This window comes from Ambystoma mexicanum, chromosome 12 (genome assembly GCF_040938575.1).
Source record: "Ambystoma mexicanum isolate Mex_15411 chromosome 12, UKY_AmexF1_1, whole genome shotgun sequence".
NCBI classification, from domain to species: domain Eukaryota; kingdom Metazoa; phylum Chordata; class Amphibia; order Caudata; family Ambystomatidae; genus Ambystoma; species Ambystoma mexicanum.
The window spans coordinates 170,120,306-170,146,268 of NC_090936.1; the positions used below are offsets into that span (position 1 = coordinate 170,120,306).

The 25,963-nt window shown below is 45.7% G+C and overlaps 1 protein-coding gene across 2 annotated transcripts in view; it reads left to right on the forward strand.

Annotated features, from left to right (window-relative positions):
* The window catches only part of LGR5 (leucine rich repeat containing G protein-coupled receptor 5), a 2,032,903-nt gene that overhangs the window by 1,586,901 nt on the left and 420,039 nt on the right, over positions 1-25,963 (forward strand). The gene's annotated exons all lie outside the window — the stretch shown is intronic.

The window sequence follows — 25,963 nt, forward strand, 5'->3', positions numbered from 1 at the left end:
ATAAGGTGGCCAAAAATTGGGAGACTCCGGATTCTATTCGTCCAGTGAATAAATCCCTTACTTCAAAATACCGCCCTGCCAATAGTGACCCCGGCTATCTGTCTAAACATCCCACTCCTGAGCGTCTGGTGGTCCAAGCAGCCACAGCTTCAAATAAAATGGCGTACCCTTCTATACCTCCGGACAGGGCGATAAGCGTGTGGATGGCTGGGCACGCAAGGTTTTTTCAGCTGTGAGTATGGTGTTAAAATCAGCCAACTCCACATGTGCCTTGGCAAAGTTTTCGTACACTCTGTGGGAGTGCATTGCAATGGCGGCGGAGCACATACCAGAAGGGGATTAAAGGGAAGGATTCCTAGCCATTGTTGGAGATGGAGAGGAAGCCATGCAGGTATCCCTTCAATCTGGATTGGACACTGCAGATAGTGTGAGCAGGTCCATGGGTACTAGCACGGTAATACGCAGATTTGCGTGGTTACGGAAGTCGGGTTTCGCCCCAGATGTACAGAACCGCCTTCTGAACATGTCCTTTGACGGGTCTCACCTTTTTGGCATCAAGGCTGACGAGAGCCTTGAGAGGTTGCAGACCTCAAAAGCAGCGGCCAAGTCTTTAGGAGCTGCTATAAGGCAACCTCAGCCTTTTCGTGCGCCAGGACAATCTTGGAGGGGACGATCCTATCGTTACTACTCCTCATATGGAAAGGCGAGAGGAATGGCCAGTCAAAGGGACCAGAGAAATGCCACTCCTGGTGGACGAGGAAAACGTGCAAAGCCGGCTCCAGCTGCAGCCTCTTTGCCATCAGCGGCAGCAGCAACTGCCACAAAACTACTTTGAGGACTTGCATCACAAGACACCTGTGGGAGGCAGGCTCTCACAGCATCTGCAAGAATGGCGAGCCATTGCTTCATATGTTTTGGCTCTAGAAATAATAGCCCAAGGTTACTGCCTTCCTTTTCTAACGCAACCTCAAAAAAATCCACCAGGGAGACACCCTTTGAAGTTTTCAGACCCACTCCTACAGCAGGAAGTTAGAAACCTGCTGGAGAAAGGTGCTATAGAGCCAGTACCTGTAGCGGAGAGGAACAAGGGATGGTACTCCCCGTATTTTTGATTCCCAAAAAGAACAGAGGACTGAGACCCATCTTGGACTTAAGAAACTTGAACAAGTTCCTCAGGAAGAACAAGTTCAAGATGGTCACTCTTTCTCAGATCCTTCAGGCCCTTCAACTTCGGATGGATTGGTGTCATTGGACCTCCAGGATGCTTATTTTCATGTGCCAATTCATCTCAAGCACAGAAAATACCTGAGGTTCGTAGTTGGCGATTCACACTATCGGTTTCGAGTGCTGCCATTCGGATTGACCTCCGCCCCAAGGGTCTTCACCAAGCTTATGGTAGTGGTGGCAGCGCACCTTAGGAGCGAGGGGATTCATGTCTACCCCTACCTGGACGATTGGTTGATCAGGGCACATTCTGCCGAACAAGCACTGGATCATCTGAAAGTCACCTTCCACTTCCTGCACAAACTGGGCTTCTCCGTCAATTTCAAGAAGTCACAAATGACACCTTCCAAACAGCTCCAATACATAGAGGCTGTATTACACACATCCTTGGGAAAGAGCTCGCCTCCCAAGTCGAGGGCTCAAGACATTCTTCAGATGGTTTACAAATTCCAAAATGCCCAAAATCTCCAGGCCTACGACTTCTTAAGGGTACTCGGCCTGCGTTTTCCTAGTGCCAGAGGCACACCTGAGGATGAGATCCCTTCAATGGGCTCTAAAGACTCAATGGTCCCAGTTCTCCGGTCAAATGACAGATTTTCTTCAGATTCAGAACAAAGTTCGGCAGGATCTTCTGTGGTGGACTTGCACAGAGAATATCCTAAAAGGAGAGCATTTTTGGCAACCATGGCCGGAGATTACAGTAGTGACGGACGCCTCACTCATGAGGTGGGGAGCTCATGCCAACGATCTGACAATCAGCAGTCGCTGGTCTCCATCGGAGCCCAAACTAGAGATCAACCTTTTAGAGCTGAGAGCAATCAGACTAGCGCTGAAGGCTTTTCTACCATCTGTCAGAGGAAGAAATGTCTTGATAATGACAGACAACACAGTGGCCATGCATTATCTTAACAAAAGAGGTGGTGTAGGGTCACTACCTCTGCAGAGGGGCACTGCAGCTCTGGTATTGGGCAATTCCTGAAGGAATCTCCTTAATGGCAGTTCATCTAGCCGGGGAGGAGAATATGACGGCGGAACGCTCTGAGCAGGCAGAACAGTGTCCCACAAGTGGGAACTGGCTCAGGAAGTCATTCAAGAGATCTTCGCCCTTTGTGGAACCCCTCAAGTAGACCTATTTGTGACCAGAATCAACCGGAATTGCAAAAGGTATCCTGTGAGGAGCCCTATGGGACCCGTTCGTGGTGTAGTGGAATTTCCCACTATTATACGCGTTCCCTCCGATTCCCGTCATTCCTCAGGTCATCAGGAGACTGAGACGGTTCGGAAGCCGCATGATCCTAATTGCCCCAGATTGGGCCAGGAGAACGTGGTACCCGGACCTTCTAGACATGTCCATCTGTCCCCCGGTACGTCTTCCTCAGAGAGAGAACCTTCTCTCACAAATGGAAGGTCAGGTTCTCCATTCAGCGGTTAAGACTCAACCTTCACGCTTGGTATCTGAAAGGCTGAGATACAAGGATTGGAACCTTCCAGATAACGTCATGGAGGTGTTACTTTCGGCAAGAAGGCCAGCAACAAAATCTCTATACCATTGGCGTTGGAAAAGGTTTTGCAACTGGTGCAGAGAAAAGAATGTTGATCCTTTTCTATGTTCTATTCCGGAAGTACTGTCCTTCCTCTTGTCCCGAGCGCATAGAGGTCTAAATGTTGAGACCATTAAAGGTTATCTTGCAGCGCTATCCATCTTCAAGCGCTCGTCTAAAATTCTTAATGTTTGCCCCTTTTGGACCCTTGCACACTTGTCCATTAAGATTACTGACATGGAAAACTGCTTTCCTAGTTGCTTTAACATCTGCACGAAGAGTGAGCGAATTGCAGGCATCGTCTTCTGGGCCACCCTATACTGTGTTCCATAAGGACAAAGTGGTATTAAGGGTTAAAACCCCATTTTTACCTAAAGTTGTGTCCAATTTTCATTTAAATCAGAAAATTGTTCTACCTGCATTCTACCCTCCACCTCATCCTAGTAAGGTGGAGGAAAGGTTGCACAGGTTGGACCCAAGAAGTGCTCTAAGCTTTTACATTTCTAGGCTTTCCAAGCTTAGAGTGGATAATCAACTTTTCATTGGCTACACCGGAAGGAAATTGGGTCAATCGGTGTGAAAACAAACCATATCACGTTGGATTGTGCTTTGCATTTCAGAATGCTACAGATTAGCAGAGAAAGACCCACCAGAAGGCATCATTCCACCAGAGGCATCGCCTCTTCGACAGCCCTTCAAAGAGGTTCTCCCATAAAATCCATTTGTGAAGCAGCAACTTGGTCTTCGCTGCATACTTTTTCAAACTTCTATAGTTTGGATACTTCCCAGTCTAAGGAACTGAATTCTGGTAAAGCAGTACTATATTCAGCCATTTAAGGGTATAAAAAAATAAAAAAAAATAAAAAAAATAAAAAAAAATCTACTCCCTCCTTCAGAGAATTATCCATACTGCTTTGGGAGTCTATCTAAGATGAGGAATATGTTGGCAGACACAATCCACTCGAAGAACAAGTTACTTACCAACTGGTAACGTTCTTTCGATTGGATGTTCCTCCAACGTATTCCTCAACGCCCTCCCAGCCTACCCGTCTGTAGATTTTTCCGGGTTATTGCCACTTCAACTCTCGCAAGGCTGATACCTGACTACCGGCACAATCTACCTAGTAGAACAAGAGTTAGCGGGGGAAAACAGACCTTGGCCAACGGGCGCCGCGCATGCTACTTGTATACCCAATGACGTCACCTTTGATGGAGGCCTTCGAGGGACCATCGACTCGACGACATCGACGCACAGCGCCCTCTGCCGAGAAAATTTTTCTGAAGCAGCTAAAGCTGGATGGAATACATCTAAGATGAGGAATACGTTGGAGGAACATCCAATTGAAAGAACGTTACCAGTTGGTAAGTAACTTTTTCTTCTTTCAAAGTGCTGTACCTTCAGCTATCCATCCGTATCACCTAGCCAATGCAATAGCATAATTTCAGTACCTTTATTTTTTTTTACTTGTCACACTGATGGTGCATATTAGTGTTGAAAGAACCTTGCAGCTGAGGCTTATATAATGTGCTCAATTAAGCGGTGCATGCCACTGCTGTTATTTTTTTTCATTAACGGATGATCGTCCTTATTCACAGCTGGGGAAGGGCGCTCGGCCAATCAGGGGACTGGGAACACGGGTGGAAACTGCCAGTGTCTGCCTGCTCTCTCAGCCACCTGCCCTCCTTCTTGGGTGCTGCCATTGTTATTTTCTACTTTGGCCCCAGCCCCTCTAATCAGATCCAACTTCCCAGGCACCCATGATATCCGCACCCGTTTTCTACCTCCCCACCCTATGCACTTACCTCATGCCCAGGGCTTCCTGCTCCTTCTGCCCCATACCCTCGTCAACCCACCATAAAAGTAGAAATGAGACATAGTACCTTTTCTGTTTACTATGGCAGCAGCCATTTTAGTTTTTTCACAAGAGATTAGGCTCTCGTAATGCGCACACAGCCCTTCTCCCATCAACAAAACGTTTTCACTTTTTGCACCACAAAGGGAGCGACAGGGTACAAATAGCCATCACCCCCTTGTTCCAGGACATACAGCGCCTATAACAGCTTTGAGCCCGCACTGAGGCCTTTGCTTTGCTCTGGCCTCCTTAGACTCTGGCTTGTAGGCCAATGCATACCTTGTATGCTCGTGAGCACACAGGTGATTATTATATAGTTTAGTTTTTCTGCAATATTCTATTTCATGAAATTAGGGAAGGAGAGGATGCTTCATCGGGTGTCTGGGAGAATGATGGAAATAAATCCATAAGCATTAGTCATAAGTGCCCATTTTATTTATTGTTCAAAGATAATATTTACTTTGCATGTCCACATGACAAACCATTAATTCAAAAGTTACCCTCTTACAAAAGGAGGGTACTATTTATTATCATTAAAACTTTGATCGTAGAGCCACTGAAGGTCACAGGAAAGATCTAAATTTGCATATTTTATGATATTAAGGTGCTTTTTTATCTGTTGGTTTTAAACATACAGTGTGAATTTGCAAGAAATATTTACCTTTGTTTATTGTAGACACTTATACACTTTTTTCATTAATCATGCAAACTCTTATGGATGTTAAGTGAATGACATCCTACCTACAGGTCTCTGGCGAGGGAGCACTGCATCAGCCATCTGTGTGCATATACCATTTACTCTCGCCACAGTTACACACAGAGACTCGAAGGTGGCCTCTCATTGACGCAATTTTTGGAGAGACTGGAGGTGGGGCTTGAGTCTGTGCTGTCAGTGGTCCTTTACTCTAGCTGGAGCTAAATTGAGCTAAGAGCGCTGTGTGCCGTGTGAGGCCGTGTCGCCGCGGTGTGCACGTTGGAGTGCTGGGGTGAGCCCAGTAAGCCGGGCCGTAAGCAATCTCCGCCCCACCTCACCCAGAGCCCCTCCGTTGAGTGAGACAGCCTTTTGGCTGTTTTGTGGCTGTTTGTGGCGACGCGAATCAAGAGCCGCCCATTAGCCGTGGGTGACGGAGAGCCATACAAGCTACGGGCTCACGGAGTGGAAATAAGCCATTCGAACGGCCCCTCCACCTTGCGGGGCCCCATAGCTCCTTGGGGGCTGTTTTATCAGTGAGGGTCCCTGCCCTCAGAGCCCACTGGACTGGTGGAGGAGCGCCGATGAATAAAGGTGCAGCTGTGCTGGGCGAGCAATCGGGGAGGAGCGGTTGGAGGCGGGGGAGTTGTGGAGGCCAAGCCGGCTGGCTGAGCTGTGTAAGCCAGGTAAGGGCGTGTAGGTGTTGATTATATCATTCCACTATCCCCTTGTTGACTGGGCGAGCACTGCATCCTTAGTTTCCTTTCTTTTCCCTCCCTTATCTTCTCTTTTCCTTTCCCTCCCTTTCCCATTTCCTCTTCCCTCTCCTCCTCCCCCTACCTCCTATTGCCTTGTGGTCCGGCCCCAGGGGCTTGTGGAATGCCCACTTAGCAATTCCAGGCTTAAACATATAGATCAACACTCCTCAAGTGGAGAAGTGGGGTGATTTGGCCTGTTCGCGGGCATTTAGTGGGTCTTGATCCACAGCCCTTATTTGGATCTCAGCTAGTGAAGCCCCGCTGGAATGAAGACCCGAGGGAAAAGGAGGAGAAGCCCGACCGTAACCAAAGTGGGTGCAGCTGAAACCCCGAAAGGAAAAAAATCGGTGTGCCCTATAACTTTGCCTCCCCTAAATGTGCAAAAGGATATAAAATCTTTTTTTGGGCCTAAAGAAGAGCATTCAAAAGTACAGGATTTGGCCTTGCCTAGTACTGGAGAGAATGACCTAGACCCTTTGATCTTTATTGGCAATAATGGCTCTTTGCTAAAATTATGCAAAGAGGCCAGAAGAAACTCTTTGATGCCAGGAGACCAAGTATCCAATAATCTATTGTCATCAAATCTATCAGCCACCCCAGACCTGGAACAATTTAAGAAGTCGGCGGAAACAGTCACCGATGAGTCAGATGATGAAGAAGCCAGCATGGCCTGTGAAGAAAAATCTGATGGGGGACTGGACCACACAAGAGAAGCGCCCCCCTCCCCCAGGCTGGTCTAGAGGAATAGATGGTCTGGAGTCTAGATTAGAAGCTTTATTACAGCTATGTGCAAAAATGGCAATGGAGCAGAAAACAGCGAAGGAGGACATGGCAGAAATTCTCTTCCTATTAAAAGGCCGGAAGGTATTGATACGGGCAGGTGGGACCAAGCAATTGATCTCCCCTCCCGAAATATCTACCTCATCACCTAGACATTTAAACGCGCCCATAGACCAGGCCTTTGTGGTTGCGGAGTTGGATAGCGGGATGTTAGAAGCTCTATGTGCTGAAATATCTATTATGAATGCTCCTGACTCCCCGCCAAGAAAATTCCGACAAATTATTCCAGCAGTTGGTTTGGGTAAACAACTGGTGAAAACCCAGTTAAAGACCCCAGGGGCCGGAGGTACTGTCCTGCAGCAAAAGCCAAAGAGTCCAAGTAAGTTAAAAACCAACAAAAAGGCAACACATAAGTTCCAAGGCAAAGTGTATAGACCAACCGAAACCACCGGACCTTTGAACGGTTGGATCCACCACCTGCAAACCTTAGCTCAGGTGAAAACATTGCTCATGGTGAATGGTGGGGATGCTGGGGGCTTACGGGTGGTGGGGTTGCGCAACCAGGGGACACAAAAGGCTGATGCTTGCAGTGAATGTAAAAAAAAGCTGGGTACAACTTCCAAAGCAGAGTGCTTAGGTAAGACGTTGGAACAGAACCACTCTTTGGCTGGCGGTATAGAACCAGAAGAATTGAACCCCCATGAGTCAAGCTCTACTTGGGAAGGGAGAGTAAACCAACTCAAGGCGAGAAATCCCCTGAAACACAAGAAAAATATAGACCCTCTTTGGTGCAAGGATTTATTGCACTTGAAAATAGTGGAAAGAAATCCTACGGCAAATAGTCCTTTCCTGAATAGGAAATGGTTGCTGGAACTTTTCCAAATGGTCCCTGATTTGGCACTGATATCCACCAAAGACATTGCAAAAATTTAGCTCCCAGAGACAGACAGCATTGATAACTGGGCGATAATGTCATGTACCTCATCGATAGTGGTGGATAGAATATGTCAAATCCAAGAGGCATTGGCTCAACTCGGATTTGAAATTCTGGTCTTCTTTCCGGCAGAGCGACAATCAAACTTAAATGAATAAAATAAGAAGCTTGTAACTAAAGGGGCAGTGGCCACAGAGGTGAGAAGACAAGAAGGTCAATGGGAAGAGATTCAGCCCACTGCAGATTGACAAAAGAAATTAAATGATCGCAACCAAGGACCGTCCCTGGTGTCATGGAACTCTAGAGGCCATGGATCCTTCCTATGGAATTATGAGAACCTGGAATTATTGAATAAAATGTCTTGCTTTTGCCTGCAAGTGTCAAAAGCACACAATAATGGAGGAGAGAAATCGACACTCTCCCCCGAACCACAGAAGCCGAATGTATTTGACCCTCCCATCGTGGTTGGCACAGGTGCCTGTATTAGTTACACAGGACATCACGTGGCAGCCAATGGGGGAGAAGAGGAGTTAGGGAGAGGTTGTGGATGGGGTGAGGGAAGTTAGGTACACCGGAAAGAGGGTAAGGGATCTCCTATGTTGGATAGGGAGAGGGGAAGCACCAGGGAAAAACCCTCCCTATCTGATACCTGCCTCTTGTCTCCTATTTAAGCAGAACTAGACTGTACATCAACACACCTTAATACGTGTGCACATGAAACATAAGCAGCACAATGTAGCATAACAAACACATGTCATAGCAAGCAGAATGAACACAGGACAATGGGGAATCTCCCATATATGAAACACAATACACATGGCCCCTTGGGCAAGCTTGTAAGCAACATAAAACACCTAAGCTCCCCTTTTTCTGTAAACGCATTCATGAAAAAAAGAGGAGACGCCAGCTGATTCACATAGAAACCAAACCAGGTAGTCCTAGTAACACGAGTTAGCAGCACTCGTTATATTAATACTGCCGGCCACGTGTTAGCAGCACTCGGTATAGCATTACTGCCAACATAACAGGTCTGTAGTTTCCTAATATCTCATAAGACCCAGACTTTTGCTGTAGTGTTATTATTACAGACATCCTACTCCCTCCAGGATATATATGGAATGCCCGTAGGCCCTCCCCACAATGTAGAGATCGCTTATCTGAACTCTGAGAGCCCAGCGGGACTTCTCGGAGTGAAAGTAGCACGCCGACATCAGCAGCCGAGCCGCTTGCCACTCCGGGGAATGCAAGCGTCTGCAAGTTCCCAGTCAGCTTGTCCTTACTGCTGACAGCGCTTGGCTGTCCATTAGTTCCTGCCGCGCACTGCCGTCCGACTTCCAGCACCAACCACACCCATAAACAATAAGCCACACCTGATCCCAGTCCGTGGCTCTTTTATGCTGCCCAAATTCCTTGCAGCTGACAGAGTGCACGTGATCATGCACCCGTAACTGGACTACAGACTCCCACAGGCTGCTGGGAACTGTAGTCTTCTCTCAGTATGCACCATCCACATTTCTGGAGACACAACTTTTTACTTTCCTGCGCCTCCAGCCCTTATTCCTCACAGCAAGAAACATGGCTCTGTGAACCCTGGGTAATGGATGGCTATACGATAATTCATAGTCTGGCGGACCACCCGACCTCAGGATGACCAAAGGGGGGCCTGTGTATTGGAGCCAAAAATTGGCTCAATTTAGTGGAATACCGGGAAGGACCCCGAAACATGAACTTCTTAAGAGCCACTATATCCATCCCTAATGAGAGCTCTTCACCCATGCTGGTCGTCACCCTATAGGACCCCCCTGGAGGGGCTAAGACCTCAGAGATAATAGCCTTATTGGTCACAACTTTGAGAGCTTGGCTAACCATTAATAAGGATGGCCGAGTGATAATGGCCGGGGGCTTTAATGTTGCCTGTGGTCACATGGAAAAAATATCCCCCATGGGAATGCAGGAGGGCTTGTTAAGGTATCAAATGAAGGGCTTGCAGAGAGCAAGAGCTTGGGTACGAACAATGGCCGAATTTGATTTAACACCCATTCGTATAGTGAACAATGTAAAAGAAGCTACATGGACAAATGGAATAATTTCAACCAGGATTGATTTTATATTTATAAATAAGCAAGAAAACACAAACTTGGTGAAATTGACATTAATAGACAACAAGGCCAGTGACCATGTAATGCTAAGTTGTAAACTTTACGACGACATCTGCAGACCTAAAACACAAATGAAGGATAGAGTGATGGTCAATACTGGGGGAAATCGTGTATGTTGGTCACGAAAGAACAAATGACTCTTAAGAAATTCTGTTATTGGATAAGGAAAGCACAGCATACCACAGAGACACAAAAAGAAATTGCTACTGTACCCGAGGCAAGCTGGATAGAGTATATCAAAGGCACATTTGATGGCCCAGATGGACTTGGCTTGATACCCATGCAGCAACAAAACTCCAAAGTATGTGAGCAGATGGAAACGCTAGACCTGGTGACAAGAATTAAGAAATTAAAATCTTCAAGTGCTACGGGCCCCGATGGCTAAATAACATTATTCTGAAAAGTGACCCGGAGTTATGGGCCAGTGCCCTAAAACAACTGTTCATACAGATTTGCCAAACGGGAGTGATCCAGGTACATGGAAAGAGGCTATCCTGATCCCAGTTTTTAAAAAAGGTAATCGGGAAAAGCCAGAAAATTATCGCCTTTTAGCCATGTTAGACTGTTGCAGTAGGGTATTTGCCAACATTCTCCTAGAAATACTCACGGCTTGGACAACAGAAAAGGGTATTTTAACATACCATCAAACAGGGTTCAGAAAGGGGTGTTCAACAACTCATCCCATCTGGACCCTGCTAACCCTGATATCCGATCTGGACGCAAAACCCGTGATGGTACTGTATGCATGTTTTGTGGACTACACGGCTGCTTTCAACAGTGTCAACAGGGCCGAATTATGGTCCATGCTAGGAGACTGGGAGATAGACCCTTCCCTACTTTATTTCATAAAAGCCCTGTACAGGGATACAATGGTGAGAATAAGGTTGTCGTAGGATGGGGCCCTTTCGGAAAGTATCCTTACCCAAAGGGGGCTGAAGCAGGGCTGTGCATTAGCCCCTCTGTTCTTCAACTTATATCTCTCCATGTTGGCAAGAAGATTGGGAGCAGCTCACAATACTCCCCCCTCAATACGGTAACAAAGGCCTGACGTGCATTGCATATGCGGACGATGTGGTGATTCTCGACAGAACTAAAGTTGGGCTACAAAATTCTTTGATGACAATAAACCTTTTCTCACAAGAACTGTCTCTTAAGCCCAATATCAGTAAAACCAAAATCTTAATATTTGAGAATTCTAGTGCGGACAGGAAGAACAAACAATGGTGGTTGGGAGTAGGAAGAATCAACACCACCAACTGCTATCGGTATTTGGGAATTAATATCTCAATAAAATCTATGACAACCTCTATTTTAGAGGAAGTAACAAAAAAAGCATGGGGGAAATGGCTAGTCCTAAAGAAAACCATTGACGGCCAAGGGTGCAGGAATATAGAAGCTAAGAGCTTTTAGCCTATAAAATCTCAATAGTGCCAACAATCATGTATGCCCTAGAAACGTTTCCTTGGAAATGGGTTGCGCCTATTGAGAAGCTGGAAGGGAAGATCCTGCGATCAATGTTGAGCCTTCCTCCTGGTACCCCTTTGCAGGCCATTAGACTCGAGTTGGGTCTCGCTTCCATAGCCATGCGCTGGTCGCTGGCCTCTTGTAATCTATGGGCCAAGATAAAGTTTGATCTAACAGGCCTTGATAGCCTGCTGGCGCTTACCATCCCTCATGCTAAGAGATACGAATCCAGTCAATGGTTCAGCGAGCTCGAGGCTAGAAGCATAAATTACATGCATAAAATCGGCCTTACACAAACACCAAAGACCTGGCTGGAATATAACTTGGCAAAAATCCCTGAAAAGGCCAGGAATAATGACATAGACACACCTCGCTACCTTGAATAAATGCAGAGAATATGCCACTCAGGCATTTGATAGAAACAGCCCTTGCCTGTATCTGACTAGGAAACGATACCCTAAAATGACCAGGTTCATCCTTTCACTCAGACTTCCCATCAAGGTGTTGGAAAATACTGGTGCATGGAAAGCCATCCCTCTAGAGCAAAGGAAATGTAGATTATGCGGGAGATACCTTGAGATTGCTAGACATCTCCTAACTCAATGTGAAGTACTGAAGGCAGAATATAAACTAGCGTACGCAAATCATTGTAACCCTAATATGGACGTGTTTCGGAGTGAGTTCTTTGCTGCCAGGTCATCGGTACTAAACCACGCAGCATTTTATGTGTGGGAGTTAATTATTAAAGAAATAGTTGAAATAGAGGAAGAACAGGGATTTTAAGAACGTTACACTTTGGAATGTATGTATGTATTTAACTGATTTTTATCAATTACGATGAAGGCAAAATGAGAACAAAAATTGCTACATGATTTTATGTAAGTATTTTAAAATGACTGAAATTTAAAATGTTCTTATAAAATTGTAAATTGATTGATTTTATATGTCAGTGTGAAAAAGATGCAAGTCATCTAATAACACACTATAAACGGAATAAAAAATGTTTTAAAAAAGTTACACATGTCTTCTTGTATGTACATCGGAAACCTGCCTCCACAGGACTAAGTTAGTTTTCTTGAGCACACAGGAGCTCAAGAAAACTAACAATCCATAAAATGAGCACCTCCCATGTGAATAACATGTACTTGGATATTAAACAAAACTAAGATAAATCTCTCCATTGTGTGTGTTAGTGAACATGTATTTGCCAGACAGGCATAATCATTATTAAAGTTATAAGATAAAACTGCGTACTATGTGATCCCCATCAGAACCTGAGCTTAGCAATTCGTTATATGTTGTCATGACTAGCAGCTCCTACCAACCGGTTGTCTCTCAATTTGCATATGTGGCATAATCTGAAACGAGGATGAGGTGAATGGTGTCCTCACCACACAGGTGGAATTTCACTGAAGGGCAACAGCAGAAACAAACTCAATTTCGAAGGGACTGTGTCCTCCGACGTATTCCTTATCTTAGATATCTCTTTCCAGCTTTGCTGGCCTCGGAAATTTTTTCTCTAGAGGGCGCTGCGCGTCGACGTCCGCCGAGTCGATGTCCCTCGACAGCCGCCGTATCGACGTCGACGTCATCCTGCCTATAAAGGCCGCACGCAGCGTCCGTTGTTCAGTTCCGTTTTTCCGCGCTTACTCAGTGCCTCAGAATATCGTTGCTCAGTTTCGTAGAGAATTAATCCAATTTCCTCAAGATATTCGATCCATACTCGATGGCTTCCTCGTCGGAACCGACGACCCCTCGGTCCGGCTTTAAAAAATGCAGAGACTGTGGAAAAAAGATGTCATTGACTGACCCTCACAGAGTTTGTCTGTGGTGTTTGGGAGCTGAACACCATTGTTCGGAGTGCGAGGACTGTATGTCCATGACAGCTAAGGCCCTGAAGGAGCGTAGGGGGAAGCTGGAAAAAGGTAAGACTTCTAAAGCTTCTTCTTCCTCGACGAAGTCGAGACATTCGTCTCCTCGTCACCATTCGCGCTCCAGGTCTCGAAGCGGGTCCCATCACTCCTCGAGATCGAAGCACTCGAAGAGGAGACGTCGAAGATCCCCTTCTTCGTCCTCCTCTTCCTCTGTTTCACCTAGGAGAATCCCTTGCCCCACGAAACATAGTTCCTGGGCTGAATGGGAGGAATTCCGAAAAAATATGATGAGCGTCTTCGAGAAAGCGGCCTCGACCCCCTCGAAGACTGCCGAGAGCGATGCTCTGGTCGAAAAACCCGAAGGTCCAAAACGCTGCGAGTCGCAGTACCCGGCGAAGGAAGCTTCTCGAGCGCGTCACGAACCCAGGAGTAAAGCTAAGACCTCGAATCCTTCTTCGAAGGTTCCGTCGACGAAGGTTCCGTCGACGCCGAGGTCGGTGTCTTCGACGCCGTTGTCGAAGGGACCTTCGACAAACGGGTCTGTCGACTCGACGCCATCCTCAACACCAGCGTCGACGCCAAGGAAAGTCACGGTTGTGGTGCACCCAGTGGCTATTCCCAGGTCTTCGATGATGATGTCGTCGAGATTGTCGACATCCTCAAGCAGAATTCCAATTCTATCGAGGACCTCGAGACCTCCTCCTTTGTTTTCGACGCCATGTTCGAAGCCTTCGGCGTCGACGACATCGACGTTTTCGAGGCCGATTACAACAAGTTTGCCACCCTCTGCCTTGGAGATGGGTTTCACACCCTTTGTGAGTTCAGACTAATTGAGAACAATGTCCTCAATTATGGAAGAGGGAGAACTATCTGACCAAGAAGAGACATTTGAGTTGCAGGGACCTGCAACCCCAGTTCAAGAGGAGTTATCCTCAGAGGAACGCAGATTAAAGGAACTCTGTGATTCTTTACATGAGGCAAGTGGTTTAGACAGTTCGCTAGGCCAGACCCGGGGGAGCATGCTGAAACACCTTATAGAGCCTTAATGGCCAGGATCACAGAATTTATGGGGTGGTCAACACCATCACAGGCTTTCCAACAGGATGACTTCACAGATATTCTTGATAAAGGTCCACAGGAGGATCCTGTAGTACCTTTTCATAAAGCTCTTCAAAGGAAAATCATGACGAACTGGGAAACCCCAGATGTCGTCCCGGCAGTAAATGTAACGCTCACCTGATTCCCGCAGAGGCGCCGGCCTTGACTGGGTGAATGCCGTATCTTCAAAGGTGATGTGTAACACACGGTTGGCTCTTTGGGCTGGACCTCTGTGCACTGTATGTCTGACTCGAAGAGTAAGATGTCTGCAGATAGAAAATATGGGATTAATGAACTGGGGTTATTGGGTGCCTCTCTCCTCTTCCCTTTCTCTTCTCCTGTAGAACCCCAAAGGTTAACGCCATCACCTTAGGTAAGTGAACGCCGAGCTCTCCATCTGCCTCGGGGCAGGGTGCCGTAACCAGTTTCTTCACTGGATAAGGGTGCAGGCCTCTTGACCTCAGAGGACTGCTGTCCGTCGTTAACTGCACGAACGGTAAGTTCTGGGCACTTCAAATGTCTTAAAAGTCTTTTGTAATGATATCTCTTGTTTTGCAGGGTTCCGGCGATGGCGGATGGCGGGCTGATGAGAGTTGAGGATCGAACCCGCGTGAGGAATAGAAGCGCCTGAAAGTACGTAAGTAAGCGCTTGTAGCCTGCTTCACGATGCGCACTAACTGTCCCTTTTATCTTACAGGTACAAGTTCGGAGCTTTAGAGAAGCTGAAGGGTGCTGGAATACCCACGGGATTCGGCGTGGGAAGGAGTAATGGCACGTGAGTAATAAAGTTGCCCAATGTCTTTAAACGCACCTTCTTTTGTCTTTCAGATGCGGGATGCAGCGCCGAAGGCCTCCGGAGCGTGCGAAGAGCTGGTAAGCTTTTGTCTTTCAGATGCCGGAATGCAGTGCGAAGATCTCCGGAGCATGCGAAGAGTAGGTAAGCCTTTGTCTTTCAGATGCCGGAATGCAGCGCGAGGCGTTGGTGACAGCCGATGGACCAGGTAAGAGATGCGCTGCCACTGAAGACCGTAGTGCTAACCTGTTCTTTCTTTGTCTTTACAGGTGCTGCTGAAGACTGGATTCCAGGATGGTAAGCCTTTGTTCCCTTAGGCCCAGGATCAGAAGCAGAAGACACGATGAGCGTTCTGCTGCAGAGAATGCAGAATAACGCAAAGCAAGATTCATCCATCGGGTGTGGTTTAAATAGCCTCCTGTAGTGCTTAGGTGTCTCCTTCCACAGCCACTCCTAGGTAAGAAAAGAGTTCCTGCTTTCCAGAAGAGTTCCAGTGTTCTGAACCTAGGGAGTGGCTCCTGCCCCACCCAACAGGAAAAGTAGTCCCAAACAGAAGAGGATCAGGGTTCAACTGGCAGGTAAGTAAGCAGCATGGTCTGCTGCAGGTAAGTCCACCCAAGCATTATGAGCCCGGCGCTTCCAGCGCTGGGACTGGGCATCTTTATGAGCCTGGTGCCATTGGCGCCAGGACAGGGTCCAAAAGGTCCCAATTGGGACTGGCTGGCACTCGGAACCGGGGTTATGGGTCTGCTTCCAAGGGAGTCGGGCAAGTCCTGATCTTTTGGAAGCAGAGATCATGACAGTACATAAAAAACTGTCTACTAAATACAGGGTATCTTCTGCAGACCCATAGTTTTTGTCCAAACACCCATCCCCAGAAAGTCTGCTGGTACAGGCAGCATCTTCTACTGACATCAAGACTGCTTACCCTACCGTCCCACAGGACAGGGACGATAAAAAATATGATGCTATGGCTAAGAAAGTCTTTTCGGCATGTAGCATGGCGTTAAAATCTATTAATGCTACTTGCACCCTTGCTAGATTTAGCCATACACTTTGGGAGTGTGCTTCTACAGCGGCTGACTGCATCCCGGAGGGAGAAGAAAGGGAGGCGTTCCTAAATATCATACAGAACGGTAAAGACGCCATGTGCGAATCCCTCCAGACGGGCATTGATTCGGCTGACAGTATCAGCAGAGCAATGGCGCCAAGTATAACAACCAGGAGATTTGCTTGGTTGAGAAAGTCTGTTTTTGCCCCAGATGTGCAAGCCAGGCTCTTGAACATGCCATTTGTTGGCTCTTCTTTGTTTGGGAAAAAGGCGGATGCCAGTTTAGAAAAACTGCAAACATCAAAGGCAGCAGCAAAATCCCTAGGCGCTGCAATCCGTCGGACACCTTTTCGTCCCACAGGAACCTCTGCGAGAGGCAAATCCTTTCGCTTCTACTCTGCATTCGGAAGAGGTAGAGGACGACCGGCTCAAAGGGGACAAAGAAGAACTACCCGAGGTGGACGGGGTAGATATTCAAAAGCCACAGCGACAGCAGGTGCCTCTTTACCATCGGCATCTGCATCAGCCGCCCCAAAACCACTCTGAGGACTTCCCTCACAAGACACCTGTAGGAGGCAGGTTAACTCAACATCTGGCAGAATGGCAGGCTATCACCTGTAGCGGAGAGGAACAGGGGCTGGTATTCCCCTTACTTTCTCATTCCAAAGAAAGACGGAGGACTGAGACCCATCTTGGATTTGCGAGAATTGAACAAATTCCTCATGAAAGACAAATTCAAGATGGTAACTCTTTCTCAGATACTTCAGGCCCTTCAGTTCCAGGACTGGTTGGTATCTCTGGACCTTCAGGACGCTTATTTCCATGTGCCAATCCATCTCAAACACAGGAAATACCTGAGGTTCGCAATTGGCAACTCTCATTATCAATTTCGAGTTCTGCCATTTGGGCTGACCTCCGCCCCGAGGGTCTTCACCAAGTTAATGTTGGTAGTGGCTGCAAGTCTAAGGAGGGAAGGGATTCAAGTCTACCCCTACCTGCACGATTGGTTGATCAGAGCTGTATCTTCGGAACAAGCTCAGATCCAGTTAGATCATGTTTGCCACTCCCTTCACAGACTGGGCTTCTCCCTCAATTTAAAGAAGTCACAAATGATACCATCGCAGAGACTCCAGTTCATCGGAGCGATCCTGGACACTTCCCTGGGAAAAGCCTCGCCACCAGAGGTGAGGGCTCAAGATATTCTACAGATGGTTACCAAGTTTCAAAATGCCCAACGTCTCCCAGCCTTCGACTTTTTGAGGTTGCTAGGCCTCATGGCATCCTGCATTTTCCTAGTGCCAGAGGCTCGCCTGAGAATGAGATCCCTCCAGTGGGCACTGAGAACTCAGTGGTCACAATCCTCAGGGAGAATGACAGATCTTCTTCAGGTTCCCGACAGGGTGGCTCGAGACCTTCAGTGGTGGGCCTGTCAGGAGAACATTCTGAAAGGAGAGCAGTTTTGGCAACCCTGGCCGGAGATAACAGTAGTCACGGATGCCTCACTCACGGGGTGGGGAGCCCACGCCAACGACTTGACCATCAGCGGTCGTTGGTCTCCATCGGAGTCCAGACTACATATCAACCTGTTAGAGCTGAGGGCCATCAGACTTGCGCTGAAGGCTTTTCTGCCATCTGTACAAGGAAAGAATGTCCTGATAATGACGGACAACACAGTGGCCATGCATTACCTCAACAAAAGAGGAGGCGTAGGATCACTACCTCTGTGCAGAGAGGCGATGCAGCTCTGGTTTTGGGCAATCCAAGAAGGAATCTCTCTAACGGCAGTTCACCGGCAGTCATTCCTCAAATGATCAGGAGGTTGAGAAGATTCCGGAAAACCATGATCCTAATTGCCCCGGATTGGGCCAGGAGAACGTGGTACCCGGACCTTCTAGACTTGTCCATCTGTCCTCCAATTCGACTTCCACTCAGAGAGAATCTGCTCTCACAGAAGGGAGGTCAGGTTCTCCATCCAGACATCAAAACCCTCAACCTTCACGCTTGGCTTCTGAAAGGCTGAGGTACACGGATTGGGACCTCCCTGATGATGTTATGGAGGTGTTGCTTTCGGCAAGAAGGCCAGCAACAAAATCTTTATACCGCTGCCGTTGGAACAGATTTTGCAGCTGGTGTAGAGAAAAGAATATCGATCCCTTTTCATGTGGTACACCAATGGTTTTGTCCTTCCTACTTTATTTAGCGAATTCAGGCCTTCAAGTTGGCACCATCAAGGGCTATCTCGCAGCGCTATCCAACTTTAAGCGCACTGCGGAAGAACCATCCTATTTCAAGTCACCCTTGGTAATACAGTTTCTAAAGGGGTTAACTAACGTTTATCCCCCAAGACCATTCCAGGTTCCCCTATGGGATTTAAACTTAGTCCTAACTTTCCTGATGGGCACACCTTTCGAACCACTCCACTCTTGTTCGTTAAGATTTCTTACCCTTAAGACTGTTTTATTAATAGCACTTACATCTGCTAGAAGGGTGAGCAAGTTACAAGCTCTTTCTTGTAAACCCCCTCATACAATCTTTCACAAAGACAAAGTTGTTCTGCAAGTGAAGCCTAATTTCCTCCCAAAGGTGGTTTCTGAATTTCATATCACTCAGAAGAGTACCCTTCCATCTTTCTATCCTCCTCCTCATCCGGGGAAAGAGGAAGAGAAGTTACACAGGCTGGACCCAAGAAGGGCTTTAAGTTTTTACATTAGTAGACTGGCTAGGATAAGACAAGCAGACCAGCTGTTTGTAGGCTACGCAGGTCACAAGCTGGGGTTACCGATAACTAAGCAGAGCATTTCCATATGGATCATTTTAGCCATTTTGGAATGTTATAAACTGGCAGGAAAAGAGCCCCCTCAAAATCTTAGGGCTCATTCGACCAGAGGTATTGCAGCTTCATCGGCCCTCAAAAGAGGAGTGCCGGTTAGAGACATATGTGCGGCTGCCACATGGTCGTCCGTCCATACCTTTACACGGTTTTACAACTTGGATTCCTCCTCCAGTCAAGAGACTAGGTTTGGAAGGGCAGTATTGCACTCTATTCATCAATAAGAGGAAGCATGAAGTCAGTACTCCCACCTCCAATAACAGAATACTGCTATGGGAGCCTATCTAAGATAAGGAATACGTCGGAGGACATAATCCCTTCGAAGAACAAGTTACTTCTTACCTTGTAACATTCTTTCGATGGGATGTTCCTCCGACGTATTCCTTATCGCCCCTCCCATCCATCCCCGCAGTACTACTTCCCTTGCGCTCCTTCAGGGTGATTAGTCTAGTCCAGAAAGAATTATTGTGGGCTACAAAACGGAACTGAGCAACGGACGCTTTGCACGGCCTTTATAGGCAGGATGACGTCGATGTCGATACACGCAGCGCCCTCTAGAGAAAAATTTCCGAGGTCAGCAAAGCTGGAAAGAGATATCTAAGATAAGGAATACGTCGGAGGAACATCCCATCGAAAGAACGTTACAAGGTAAGAAGTAACTTGTTCTTCTGTCCGGAACAGGTCCCTTCACACCTGCAGTGCTTGGACACCACAGCAGCCTATCTTCCCAGCTTAATAGGGCCCCGATAGGGGCCCCTTGAATTACAATGAAGCCCTGATGTGGTTGCACCTGTGCGGATTTAAATATTAGAATGGCTGTATAATTTTCAAACACATTGTACAACATCTCCTGGAAAACAAACATGACAGAGCTGACAACCCACCCACCCCTTCTCTAGGAGCACGTTTAGTGAATTTGGGCGTGTGCAGTGTTTTTTTCCAGCCATTGCAATTGTGCGGATTTCAAAGTCGCAAAGTTTATCAGTTTATTTCCGCCTACGCCAGATATACATTTTTTTTTCCTGCACCATTTATTTAGTGGTGAAAACTCTTGCCAAAGCTGTTTGCAGGTAAAAATCATTTCACACGTTGATGAGTCTGAAGTAAATCTATTGTTAAGTGTATCTCTTGCTATCTACAGTACATTTAAATGAAAACAAAATACAAATAGATACATGTGTGGATGTTTACTCATGCATAATGTGCATGTCTTAGACGGAAGCAGAAGTCCATGTTTGCACACAACGCATTTGACTTTGCGTCAACCTGGCTAATGCTTTTTTTGGTGACTGATGTCGCTGGTTTTTTTAAATTTCAAAATGGACCCTAGAAGCACAGAATTAGTTAGGTGGCGTTGGCTTGCCTAATGCATCATGCATGGTAGAATGTGTTGTGCTGAGAGCCAGACCTGCTTACGAGCCTGAGTGTCCAGGTATGGGAGGCTGCAAAACCATGACCTGCAACAGTAGAAGGTGTCAGTAATTGAGAGCAAGTTAATTTGTTCGTCACATTTAGCTTTTAACTAATTTAAAAAAATACATTCTGAAAACGGACCCTGAAATATAAACTGTCTAAACTTACTCTAAACTATATTGATAAAAAGTCTCCTGTATCTATACGAGAACAGAAGTAACCTCTTCGTAGACTGCTAATGTTGGCCTTCAAATGCCACTTGTTTATCATTCTGATCAGAGCAAGCATGAAGAGGATAAGGGAACTTTAAGGGAGCAGACATGCTTTTTTTGAATGCTGTGAGGCAGCATATCAACCTATGGGTTGTGATTGCAACAAAGGGTGGATGCGATCAGATATTCTTATTCACTTAATTCCTTTGGTTTGTTGGAGGGGGCTCCAAAGATGTCTGTGCCCAGGGCCCCAAAAGTGCTTAAGATGGCCTTGTGTGTGGTCAGTTAATCTCAGTATTCCTGTGCATGAATCCAGCAATGTATTTGTATCAACTATGATTTTTGCAGAAGGAATCTGAGTTGAATCAATACTAATGTTATTTCACTGATGTGGTTGCAAAATGCAGTATTTCCAGTGCAGAGTGCTGCAGCAGGCCTACCAGCACTAGTGGATGATGGTGTCATCCTCTACATCATCATCATCATCCTAATCAACAGCAGCAGGACAATGTTCAATGTCCCCCAGTTGTGCTTGTTGCAAATCCTCATCTCCTGGAGCAGTACGTGTGTGGGGTTAGGAAGGTCTGGTTCATCTTCAGCATTGTTAGGATTTCAACATTTCTGGCAGACAGACTTGTCTTTCTGTCTCCAATGATGGCCCCCATAGCACAAACACATCAGCGCATATTAGATATCTGATTGCCAGACAATTAGTTCCTGGGACTGCTCCCTTTTGCTGCATCAATGAAGCAGAGCCTCATCATTGGGCCAGGAGAATAGATATGGGGTAATGTGTTTGTGTTTGTCTTTGAAGCAAGACAACGCAGAGCAACACAGGTTCGAATTCCGGTCCTGTGCTTAGAGACTGATCTCCGGTATCAAGCATATCATAAAAGATTAATTAATTTGGTCAAAAGCTAATTATCTGCAAGATACTGCTCATTCATTTCCTCTGCTGTCCTTTTGACAGTTGATCTGATGTCCGTGTCTTAAAAACAAATTTGGCGAAGCCTTTTCACCGCAATATCTAAACAAGTTCTTATATAATAGGCCTCATAATGAAGCGGACTATGGGCATCACAGAGGGTATTTTTCCTTTGTGTTGTTTTTTTCAGATGTTTAAAGATGTTATCGTGGGGCTTTATTGTTCCAAATACATTTTGATATGCTCTACAGCTCTCGGAAAAACCTTTGCTGAACAGGTATAGAGAGAGCCTGGAATAAATATAGCACCCTGGGTAGCATTGACATTTTCACTGCATTTATCTGCCCCAACCACGAGATTGTTAACGGACCCCATCGCAAGAGTAAGTGTCGAAGTTCTAAAGGAATAGGAGGAAAATTGACTACATACACTAACTGTAACAAATTAGTTAAAAAGACTCATAGTAGTCTAATTTTGTCTGTAGCCCACGAGAAATTGGTATTTGCTGAGACCTGGGTTACCTGAAGGGGTGTAAGCGATGCATTCAATATTTCAGATTTAGCAGTATTTTTTTATTTTTTTTTTTATTTGAACTTTACTCAGTAAACTAAGTTTTGTCAAAAAGGAAGTGTTTTGATCTCCTTCAGAGTGCTGCCATTAGGGCAACACGTAAATTTTCCAACCTGTTTGTAAACCGACAGTGGAGCTTTGAGGTTTGGAGTCCAGCGCCCCCCCCCTGCCTAACACACCGAGTCAGGACTCTCAGCGGCCCTTTACTTTCTTCTCGCGTTAAACCGTTACGGGTTAACCTCTGATCTGTTACTGTTTATCAGATTGAATGCGAGTTCGATGAGTTTAGCCAGGGCTTGCGTCCATCTCGAGTTTTCGCCGGAGATCAGTCTCTTCCATAATTCGTCTGGTTCAGAAATCCACAAATTTTCCCCCAATGGGTTGAGGTAGGTAGTTCTGTTTTTCTTTGTAATATCGCAATCCATCACCAGGTGTTTCAGCGTCTCGATGGAGGAATCTTTTTTACATAGACGACACCTTTTGTCGGATAAATCTCCTCTGATTGTTAAAATTTCCCTGGTTGGCATCAGGTTTAGTCTTGCTCTCATGATTGACATTCTTAATTTCTTATCTGGAAACTTGATGCAGTATTTTAGGGGTTGTTTCGCTTTATTAAATGATGGAGGTAAGTGATTTAAGAGTTTGTAGCTAGTAGCTTTTTCCGTAGTACAAATCCAGTCCATTTCTACCATTTTCTTTTTGATACGGTCCGGATTTTCTTTCAGGTCGTTTTCCGAGCACTCTATTTTTTGCCAGATCGTCTTTTCGAAGCTTGGTCCATTTGGCCAAAGCCTCGCAATTTCCTGTTTCGATTTCCTCCCGTAAGATGTTAAAAATGGGTAGAGTGTCTGACATGATTATTTTTCTGTATAAGCGCATCGCGCTTTGGTCTATCATTGATGCTAGAGACACCAGACCAAGTTCTCTTCTAATGGCTGGGATGGGCGATGATTTTGGTAAACACAAAACTGTTTTCCACACGTACCCTTCGACTTTGGACCAAAGGCTGCGTGGGAGGTACAGCGAAGCCTCCATTCCATAGATCAAGGCCGGGACCACTTTGGCTTTGTAGAAGGATAGAGCCGGTGTTACAGAAAATTTGCCGAACTTTCGGTCGACTGCCTTCATTTGGGAGGTCAGACATTTTGTTTTTTCCCATATTTGTTTTTGGAGGGTCCTTTCTGTCCTGGAACTGTCCAATTGAATCCCTAGATATTTGAAGTTTGACACTACTTCAATCTTGGTGTTATTTAGGAAAACACTAAGCTTTTTTACTGTTTTGGTTTGAGCTTTTTCTATCACTAAGATTTTAGTCTAATTTTGTCTGTAGCCCACGAGAAATTGGTATTTGCTGAGACCTGGGTTACCTGAAGGGGTGCAAGCGATGCATTCAATATTTCAGATTTAGCAGTATTTATTTTTAGACCCGCCACTATACCAAACTCTTACAATTCCTGAGTGTCCCGTAACAATCACTCCATCGGTTATGTGACCGTGACCAACATATCTGCATAAGCCATTATTTTGTGGTATTCGGTCCCAAATGGTATCCCATGTATTTGATCTGATTGTCTAATTTTACTTAAGAAGGGTTACAGATGTTTTGCATTCGAAAGGGGGGACAGTGGACAGCCCTGCTTCATACCAGGCTGTAGTGTAATTGGAATAGATATCTGACCATTTATTGATATCCTTATTTTAGAGTCAATGTAGTTGACACGTATAATGTTCATAAAATTGTGACCGAATCCCATAACCTCTAAGACTTTAAACAAGAATGACCACTCCATCCTGTGAAATGCATTCTCTGCTTCTAGTGACAGGAAAAGCGCTGATTGCTGCTTCTTAATAATTTTTTCGATCAAATGACAAGCACTCCTAATATTATCATGGGTTTGTCTGTATTTAATCAATCCAGACTGATCGGGATGGGTCAAAGACGGTAAAATATCCACTAATCTATTGGGCAGAATGTTCGTATACATTTTTGCATCAAGATTAATCAGAGCTATAGGTCAATATGATCCACATGCTGTGCGATCTTTAATAGCTTTTGGGAAAAGGATCATTTTAGCTTCCTCCAGAGATAGCCTTATATGACCAGTTTCCTTAAATGAGTAATATAATATTTTTTATTTAGGGGCCAGTATCGATTGAAATTTTTATAAAACAGGGCTGGGTAGCGATCCGGGCCAGGAGCCTTATTCAGGGGGAGATTGCGAATAACCTGTGAAATTTCCTCTATAGTTAACTCTTGTTCCAAAGGTTCACATGCCTGGGATGTGATCCTTGGGAGCTTAACCAAGTGTAAATATAATTCTTGAGCCTTAGTGTCTGGATTATCTGGAGTAGAATTCCACAAATTGTGTGAGTATCTGTGAGGTTGTTCTGACCAGATCCCCATGAGTATCCTTCACACCCAAAATTGTGCGCAATGCCTGAGTTTGCCTTAACTGTTTGGCCAGCAATTGGTCAGCTTTGTACGCCTGTATATAATATTTTAATTTTGTATACAGTAGACCTTTTTCCGCTTTCGTTGTTTGCATAAGCTGTAGTCTTCCCCCTTACATTTCTATATGCCTTCTTAATAGATAGTTTTCCGTCCGTTTCCATTTTTTTCATTGTGTTTCAATTCATCCTCTAGTTCGGATTCAATGGGCACCCATTGTTTGTGTCTGTGAGCCCCTTCTGAAATAAGTTCCCCACTGAAAGTGGCCTTAAAGGCGTCCCATAATGTGTTAATTGCCATATCCCTTGTATCATTTAGCTCAAAAATTCCTCTATCTTACCCCCTAGTTTCTCCTTTACCCCAGCATCTTGAAAAAGTTCCGAAGGGCAAGCACAGGACCATATCCTTGTTGTTGTTCCCGGAAGGAGGATCTCCGCTTTCTGGGGTGAATGGTCCGACAGTGCAATCGGATTAATCTCTATTTTTGTAATCCAACCCTGCACCATAGATGATGACCAAATATAGTATATGCGTGAAAATGATTTATGAACATGGGAATAATGTGTGCATCCTTTCTCAGTCCCTTTCATTGTTAATCAAACATCGAAAACAGCTATCTGCTCAGCTTTGCTACATAAACCTTGTGAGGGGGTGAATGTCCATATTGGGTTCTTGTGCTTCTGCCCTGTTAGGGTCCCATGCCAAATTAAAATCCCAAAATATGAACCTTTCTCATACCATATACGTTTCCACTTCCGCTAGTGTCTTCCTCAGAAACCTATCTTGACCAGTGCTTGGGGCGTAGAGTGATACCATTGTTGATTCTATTTCAGCTGTAATAAATAAATATTGGCCCTCCTTATCTGCCTTTGTTTTGATTAATTTAAATTGTGCCTCCTTCCTAATTGCCATTAAAACACCTGCCATTTTCTTCTGGACATTGCAGTGGAGTAACTTTGCTGAAAATGTTGGGGGGACATGACATCTGAAGAAAAGATGCCCCAGCCAAATGAATGGGGACAAAATGGTGTGCCATGAAAGTTGGGGGGGGACAAACACCCCTGCCCCCCCCTAAAATTACGCCCATGGGGAGTTGGCTTGAATGATAGTGGGATAGTGTCTTATATGAAGTCTGCACCTGTCATTTTGTTTTATATGGGTTTCCTGTAGAGCTAAAACGTCTGGCCAATGCCGTGTTAGGAATGCATCTAATTTCTTGCGTTTAGCTGGGGTAGTAAGCCCCTGGATATTAAGTGATATACACTTGAATGTTTTGAGATTTGAATTTCAAATTTGTACACTTTGCCCTAATCTCTGACCTTGCTCTATGGTCATATATCCATA